Source organism: Notolepis coatsorum, assembly GCF_963971535.1.
Source record: "Notolepis coatsorum genome assembly, chromosome: 1".
NCBI lineage: Eukaryota > Metazoa > Chordata > Actinopteri > Aulopiformes > Paralepididae > Notolepis > Notolepis coatsorum.
This window is the reverse complement of record NC_140165.1, coordinates 298,878,797-298,886,443: the sequence shown is the minus strand read 5'-3', so window position 1 is coordinate 298,886,443 and position 7,647 is coordinate 298,878,797.

The following is a 7,647-nucleotide window of genomic DNA, read 5'->3' as shown; positions in this document are numbered from 1 at the left end:
TTGTATATTTTGTACCCAGTGTAATCACATTGTACTGTACATTGTATATTGCTGTTGCACTTTACTGCTACATTTTCACTCTGGTTGGATGAAAGTTGCCACACATTAAGCCACACAGTGAACCCAGTGTCCTCCCTCTTGCTGTCTCACCCGCGGCCTCTGTCAGCCATCCATCCTCCCAGACAGACACAGAGAAGCAGGAGATTGAGTTTGGCCCACAGAGGACATCGTGTTGCTGGTGAAGGAATATTAGATCCCAGCTACAGCTGAGGAACAGGCATGTGCTTCCAACCCCCCCCCCCCCCCCCCCTAACCCCCCACACAGGGAGCGACTCCAGCACCTAATGCAATCATTCCCACACATCGCACATGTGTGCACACAGCACGTGCACCCAGTACGCGCGGCACCGGACACAAAGACTCAGCAGCACGTCTTGCCATAAGAGCAAATCATCATGACTCAAATCTGATTTGGGTCTAGAGAGCATCTTGGCTGCAATTTCCTTTATTAAAACAGCCAGACACCCCCCCCCCCCCCCATTTGGTGCCGTTCAATGCGTTTTTTTCCAACTGAAGGGCAATCTGAAATGTGGAGGGGTGGGCTGGTTGGGGTGGTTTGGTGGTCGGTGTAATGTGGGGATCTATAATTGGCAAGCTGTTTAATGACAGCGTTTTAATAGTGAGGTAAACAGAGCCGCGGAGGGCTGGGCGGAAGGACATGCAGCTCCACTGGCAGAGAGAGGCGACTGTGGATGTGTGTGATGTTCAGCGGACAGAACAGAACAGGCCTCAGCGTCACAGCTTGACCCAGGTGCTAGACTCATAAGACGCTTCAGAGGTGATAAAAATCCACCAGCACTCAGAGAACAATGGTAAAAAACTTTACTGTTCACTATTAAAAACCAATGACTTTTGGGCTGGGTTTGGGCTATTACAGCCAAACAAGCACGGGTTTTTAGTGGTTTTTTAACATCAAATGTCGCCGTCGCCCCCATTGTATTGTTCCACAGCCCCTAGCCACTGTGGTAGTATCTGGCACCAGGTTCAGCCTCCTCTAGCATCTTAAATCATTGATGTTTTCTTTGGCCTGGTGTGCGGCTTCCGGCAACGAGGCGTAAACCAGGAGTAAATAAGTGAGTCAGAGCCGAGGGGGGGAGGAGCGCCGGTCCACTTGCTCACACCACAAACACCGAGTGTGACCGACCTTTGACCCCAGGCAGGTTTGCGCGACCGGTACCATTTAAAAGGCGCGTGTGCTCGCATCTCAATTCGCTGACCCCGCCTCCGTCACGTTCAGACAATGAACATTCCTGAGAGAGAAAAAATTATTAAATCACTATTCTATTCTCGTGCCCGTCGAGTGAACCGCTTCCCGTTGATGTCATCGGAAACGGATGAAGGTGTGTGTGTGTGTGTGATGGAGACGATGGATCTCGTTGGGTAAACAAAAGAAAGCCGCACATTTAAATTGCAATCACACTCGCGCAGAGTGCACAGTCGCTCCCGGTAAAAGTGACAGCGTCGCGCGTCCTCCCGTCTCACGTGCCAGGGCTGGTGACAGGCACGCCGTGGGTCTAGAGAAACACTCCATCTGTTGTGGTAAATTATTAACGAACCATTAAAATTTCAACCGCGCTAAATGTCTTCCATTTCTTAATTATGCGACGTTGGCTTTCCTCGTCCCCCAGACGGTTTGATTTTAATTTCCAGTATTCCATATGGAACATTTGAGCCGGTCCTCAAGTTTCATTTGTGCACCGCAGACAGGTTCACATTGGAAGTGAACCCCGGCTCCTCCGCTATGTGACAAGAAGTGCCGTCGGATGCCAACTCGTCACGCTGTGTGATTACAAAGAAATCAGAGGGAGAGGGAGTTTAAACAACCAGGTACATATGACAGGAGAAGCCTCGTCGGACACTGATTCGTTACAAAGAAACAAGAGGAGTTCTAGTTTAAACAACCAGGTAAATATGAAAGGAGAAGCCTTGTCGGATGCTGACTCAGTTCTAGTTTAAACAGGTAAATACGAATCGTTGATCAAAACGTAAGGTGCTTTCGACATACCACACAATTTCCCCCCACAATAAAGATCCTATATCTTCCTACATTTCCTCCATGTGTGAACAACATGCTAGTCTTTGTTATACAGCGTTGGTGTGTGTGTGTGTGTGTGTGTGTGTGTGTGTGTGTGTGTGTGTGTGTGCGTGCGTGCGTGCGTGCGTGCGTGCGTGCGTGCGTGTGTGTGTGTGTGTGTGCGTGCGTGCGTGCGTGTGTGTGTAGGCTTGCTGACCTGCAAGCAGTGGCTCCTGATCATTCTACACATAAATGCTGCCACCTGGTGATGTGCCGCGGGCAAGCCCCTCCAGTGAGACCGCAGAGGATCTGAGGAGGCAGGCAGGCGGCGTACAGAGATTTGGTCCAGGCTTCCACACAACATATCCATCTATATGAAACCTGGGCCAGGGAACTGTTTTCATTACAGGCAACATGGCCATTCTTAATTGGAATGTTGACCAGCTGCATGCTGATAGGATTTGGAAGGTCAAAAAAAAAAAAGGAGGATAAAAAAGAAAACAACACCACACACACTTTCCCTTCGCTTTCTCCCACACATCAATCAAATTGGCTGCTTCGGGGAGGAGGGGTTAATGGTATTATTTGTCATGCCAACTGAGGGCGTCAGCAGTCATGCCCATTAGATGTGATGTCTTTATCAGGAGACATGGCAGCAGCCAACCCATCTGGAACAGTGCCAGCCAATTAAAACCCTCAATAAACAGCCAGGCGGTCTCATCAATTACTAAGGGCATGCAGTCATTCAGGTTGCTGTGTTTATAAGTAAGAATAACGCACACGTGCGGGCCCCGACCTAAAGACGTTTATTTAATTTTACTTTACAGTGCACATCCATAGCATGGTAATGCACCTCTCATAACGGATTCATGAATGAACACACTTTCGTAATAAAAGTCTTCATGGACCAATGAAATGTTGTGCTATTCAGAAAATAATATGTCCTTGGAAAACAAGCCAGTAACATTGGAATAATTCATCAGCACATCCCTGACATAGACCATACCATCTGCATATACACTCTAGCCCTCGTGTTCCACACAGTCATTCAAACAAAATGCCACTCAGTTGAACTGATAATAACACACTAAATATTTGGTATAAAAGAGCTCCTGTCGATTCCCATTCTTAACTGAAGTCAGGGGAACCTTTATTTAGAAAATCTACACATTGACAAACGGCCATGTCACAATGGTATAGTATTGCGTGGATATACCTAATGAAAGCTGATGCTGAATGTGCCATGTATCTGTTATGCAGCTTCATGAGCGCATTGTAAACCTAGATACGGTTACACTCACCGTGTCTACTGTCGGGCTATTGATTCTCAATGGAGTACATCTCTCTGATGTCACAAACCAGGGGCTTGGAGAAACTAGGATCTCTCTTTTCTACATAATAGCAGACAGTATGACAGAGCATATAGGAAAAACACATTTGATACTGAAATTAAGAGGCATTAGTGTTCATATTGCAATTTCACATTATTTAATACAGTACACAGTAGAGGGCAGACTTTAGAGGAAGCAAAGTGGTCAACGCTGTTGTTTTATGTAGGGTCGGTGTGGAGGCCTTTTTTAAATCACTTTAACTGAACGGCCGTGCAGAGGCGTGGACAACGCGGCCATTGAGCGCATCTCCGTGAAAGTTACACTGAAACATGCCGCGTCTGAAGGACCTCTGCTTTAAAACCGTGACCTAAACGTCGCACGGCCGTGTAACAAGGCTCCCGTGATGAGTGTCCGATTCAGGGTTCATTCGGGGCCTGTGCCGTTTAGGAACGCGGACTATAAACACCTCACAAAGGAAGCGTTAACACAGAAATAACAACAGGGAGAGAGAGGAGGACAGCTTTTATTATAGAAATGCATAAATATTTTAGTAAAGGAGCCGGTTCCCAGGATGGGAGGCTTCCTGTGGTGACAGTGAGGCTGCGCTCCCCCGTTACTTACTGTCCCGGGGGTCTGTTTAATCAACAGTGTGGACGTCAATTCGGTTTTCTTTGGGGGAAACCATAAACAGGAACAAAACTGATAGGAATCTGGTGAAGCAGAAAATAAAATCACAATTTGTCATCTATTTTATGGCTAAACTGGCAAATAATATATATATATATATATAATTTCCCCCCATTCGTGTAAACACTGCATTACCATAGAAATGGCTTGTATGCACAGGAGCGGTCCGGCCTGGGTGGTGTGGGGATGGAGCTGTTAATCCTGTTGGTTCCCCTCCTACCTCAGTGCATGGGAGGACAGGACCAATAATAACCTATAGAGTCCCAGCCACGCCGCTTCTTCATAGGGACGCTCTCTCATAGCTCACCGCTCCGGGCTTAGAGTGAGGCTATTACATCTCTCTCCCTCTCTCTTTATCTCTCTCTATCCCTCTCTCTTTATCTCTCTCTCTCTCTCTCTCTCTCACTCTCTCTCTCTCTTTCTCTTTTTTGTATGTGCAACTCTGCATTTCTCACTGTCCTTTTTTTATAGCTGTCAGAGACGCTGTATAATGAATATTGCTGTTTACTGCAACCTTGAGTGAGAGAAAACCCCAAATCCATATCGTAAGTTTTCATATTGCCGTCACAAATGTGCTTGTACTTTCAGCAACACACTGACATAGGCAACTTTTTTTTTCTTCTTACAATTTTTTTTTTATTTGGTCCTCCAAAATCGCCAAAATCGACCCCCCCCCCCCCCCCCCCCCCCCCAGGGCTGCAGTTTGTCAGTGGTACTGATGAAAACTATAAGTGAACTCCGCTACAGTCATTGCTCATTTCAGTTTGGGGCTAAGGCTGACATTTTGCAGAGCGAAAAATACCTCGACGTGGCAGAATTTTATTCTGCCGAATTGCATCAGTGAAATGAGCTGCATTGTAAACCAGCATATGGAACAGAGATGATGAATGATTACACGCCTCAATTACACAACTCACATTGTTATGCCTGAGCACAATGTCTCTACCCTTAAAATAGAAGCCTACTCTGCCATGGTCTCTACCCTTAAATGAGAAGCCTACTCTGCCATGGTCTCTCTACCCTTAAATGAGAAGCCTACTCTATCATGTCTCTATCATTAAAGGAGAAGCCTACTCTATCATGGGCCCCTTAAAGGAGAAGCCTACTCTACCATGGTCTCTATCCTTAAAGGAGAAGCCTACTCTATCATGGTCTCTAACCTTAAAGGAGAAGCCTACTCTATCATGGTCTCTAACCTTAAAGGAGAAGCCTACTCTATCATGGTCTCTATCCTTAAAGGAGAAACCTACTCTGCCATGGTCTCTATCCTTAAAGGAGAAACCTACTCTATCATGGTCTCTATCCTTAAAGGAGAAGCCTACTCTATCATGGTCTCTATCCTTAAAGGAGAAACCTACTCTATCATGGTCTCTATCCTTAAAGGAGAAGCCTACTCTATCATGGTCTCTATCCTTAAAGGAGAAGCCTACTCTATCATGGGTTCTACCCTTAAAGGAGAAGCCTATACTCTACCATGGTATCTAACCTTAAAGGAGAAGCCTACTCTACCATGGTATCTAACCTTAAAGGAGAAGCCTACTCTATCATGGCCTCTACCTTTAAAGGAGAAGCCTACTCTACCATGGGTTCTATCCTTAAAGGAGAAGCCTACTCTATCATGGCCTCTACCTTTAAAGGAGAAGCCTACTCTATCATGGTCTCTATCCTTAAAGGAGAAGCCTACTCTAGAATGGCCTCTACCTTTAAAGGAGAAGCCTACTCTATCATGGTCTCTATCCTTAAAGGAGAAGCCTACTCTACCATGGTATCTAACCTTAAAGGAGAAGCCTACTCTATCATGGCCTCTACCTTTAAAGGAGAAGCCTACTCTACCATGGGTTCTATCCTTAAAGGAGAAGCCTACTGTACCATGGGTTCTACCCTTAAAGGAGAAGCCTACTCTATCATGGTCTCTACCTTTAAAGGAGAAGCCTACTCTATCATATGTCTCTACCCTTAAAGGAGAAGCCTACTCTACCATGGTATCTAACATTAAAGGAGAACCCCACTCTACCTCAGTCTCTACCCTTAAAGGGAAAGCCTAGTCTGCCAAAATGACCTTTGGGTTGTAATTCTGATTCTAGTTTTTACAAGTGCTCAAAAGTGACGAAAATGCACACCCTACAGTATGACATCCTCAAATTGCATTCACTCAAACGGTTCAATGAAATTGTTATGACCGGCCATGGGGGAAGTCTATGTTTGCATACGTAATTACAATCTAAAAGTCAAAATTCAGTGGGATACCCCTTTAAATGTGACCACTAATAAAAAAAAATCAATAAAAAAAGGTTTCTATCAGAAAGAGGGCCTGTCAATGGGAGGGTTTAACAATCTGTACAACATGGTGTTTGTAAAATGAATGTGTCAGGTATTCTGTAGCAGAAGATGACATTAGGAGAATATAACATGTGCCATTCAAAGAAACCCAAGGGATCAATATTGTGAATAATAACACACACACGCACACGCGCACACACACACACACACACACACACACACACACACACACACACACACACACACACACACACACACACACACACACACACACACACACACACACACACACACACACACACACACACACACACACACACACACACACACACACACACACACACACACACACACACACACACACCTTGTTTGGCAGCTGGTGTTTTGATGTGTATCTATGTCATGTCACACCCCCCAAGAACCATTCTAAAGACAATGAGAGCTTTGACACGAGCTGTCTGTTTCCTGTATGACTGCCTCTATCTGGTTCTAACAGGTTTGCTGTGTGGGGGGGGGGGGGGGGGGGGGGGGGGGGGCCGGGGGGCCTGACGTCATTAATTTCCCAAGGAACAGTACTTAGTTATTCCAGCATCATCATCGTTCCTCTGCATGGTTAGTGATGTTATTTATATCAACATGCACATTTGCACTTAGATGGATTGCAAAAGCAAAGCCATTAGTTGATAATATGCTGCCTGTTTCTCCCTGTTACTCATCTCTAAATTGCATTAATGTGGCATGCTGATCGGGCCAACAGTTTGTCTTCCTGTCCATCTTGATGTGTGTGTGGGTTTGTGTGTGTGTGTGTGTGTGTGTGTGTGTGTGTGTGTGTGTGTGTGTGTGTTGTGTGGGACATTGTCCACGCGTCCCCTCTCCCCTGGGGAACAGTGTTAATGTGTCTCTCTCGCCTGCTTCATGAAGAAGGCTTACTGTATGTCAAACTGAAAATCTGGGGTTGGATTATTAAGGGGCTCAGTGTGAACCCATGATTGAACTCCCGCCCCGGGCCCCCAGTGGCCTATTGAAAACCCTGTCCCCTTTTCAGCGATGATCGTGATTGGAGGATCGAGACAAGAGGGCGGGGCTTGAGATAGGTAAATTACTCAGCCTCCTCACAGCCCTGTGGCACCGTATATACTGTATATACATATTGCCCACACGATGGGATAAAGCACCAGACAAAATGGATTGCATATGCCTATCAAAGCCAATTACGCACTAGGTCTGTTTAGCTTCATTAATTCATGAATAATCATTCATATTGTTATATAGAGC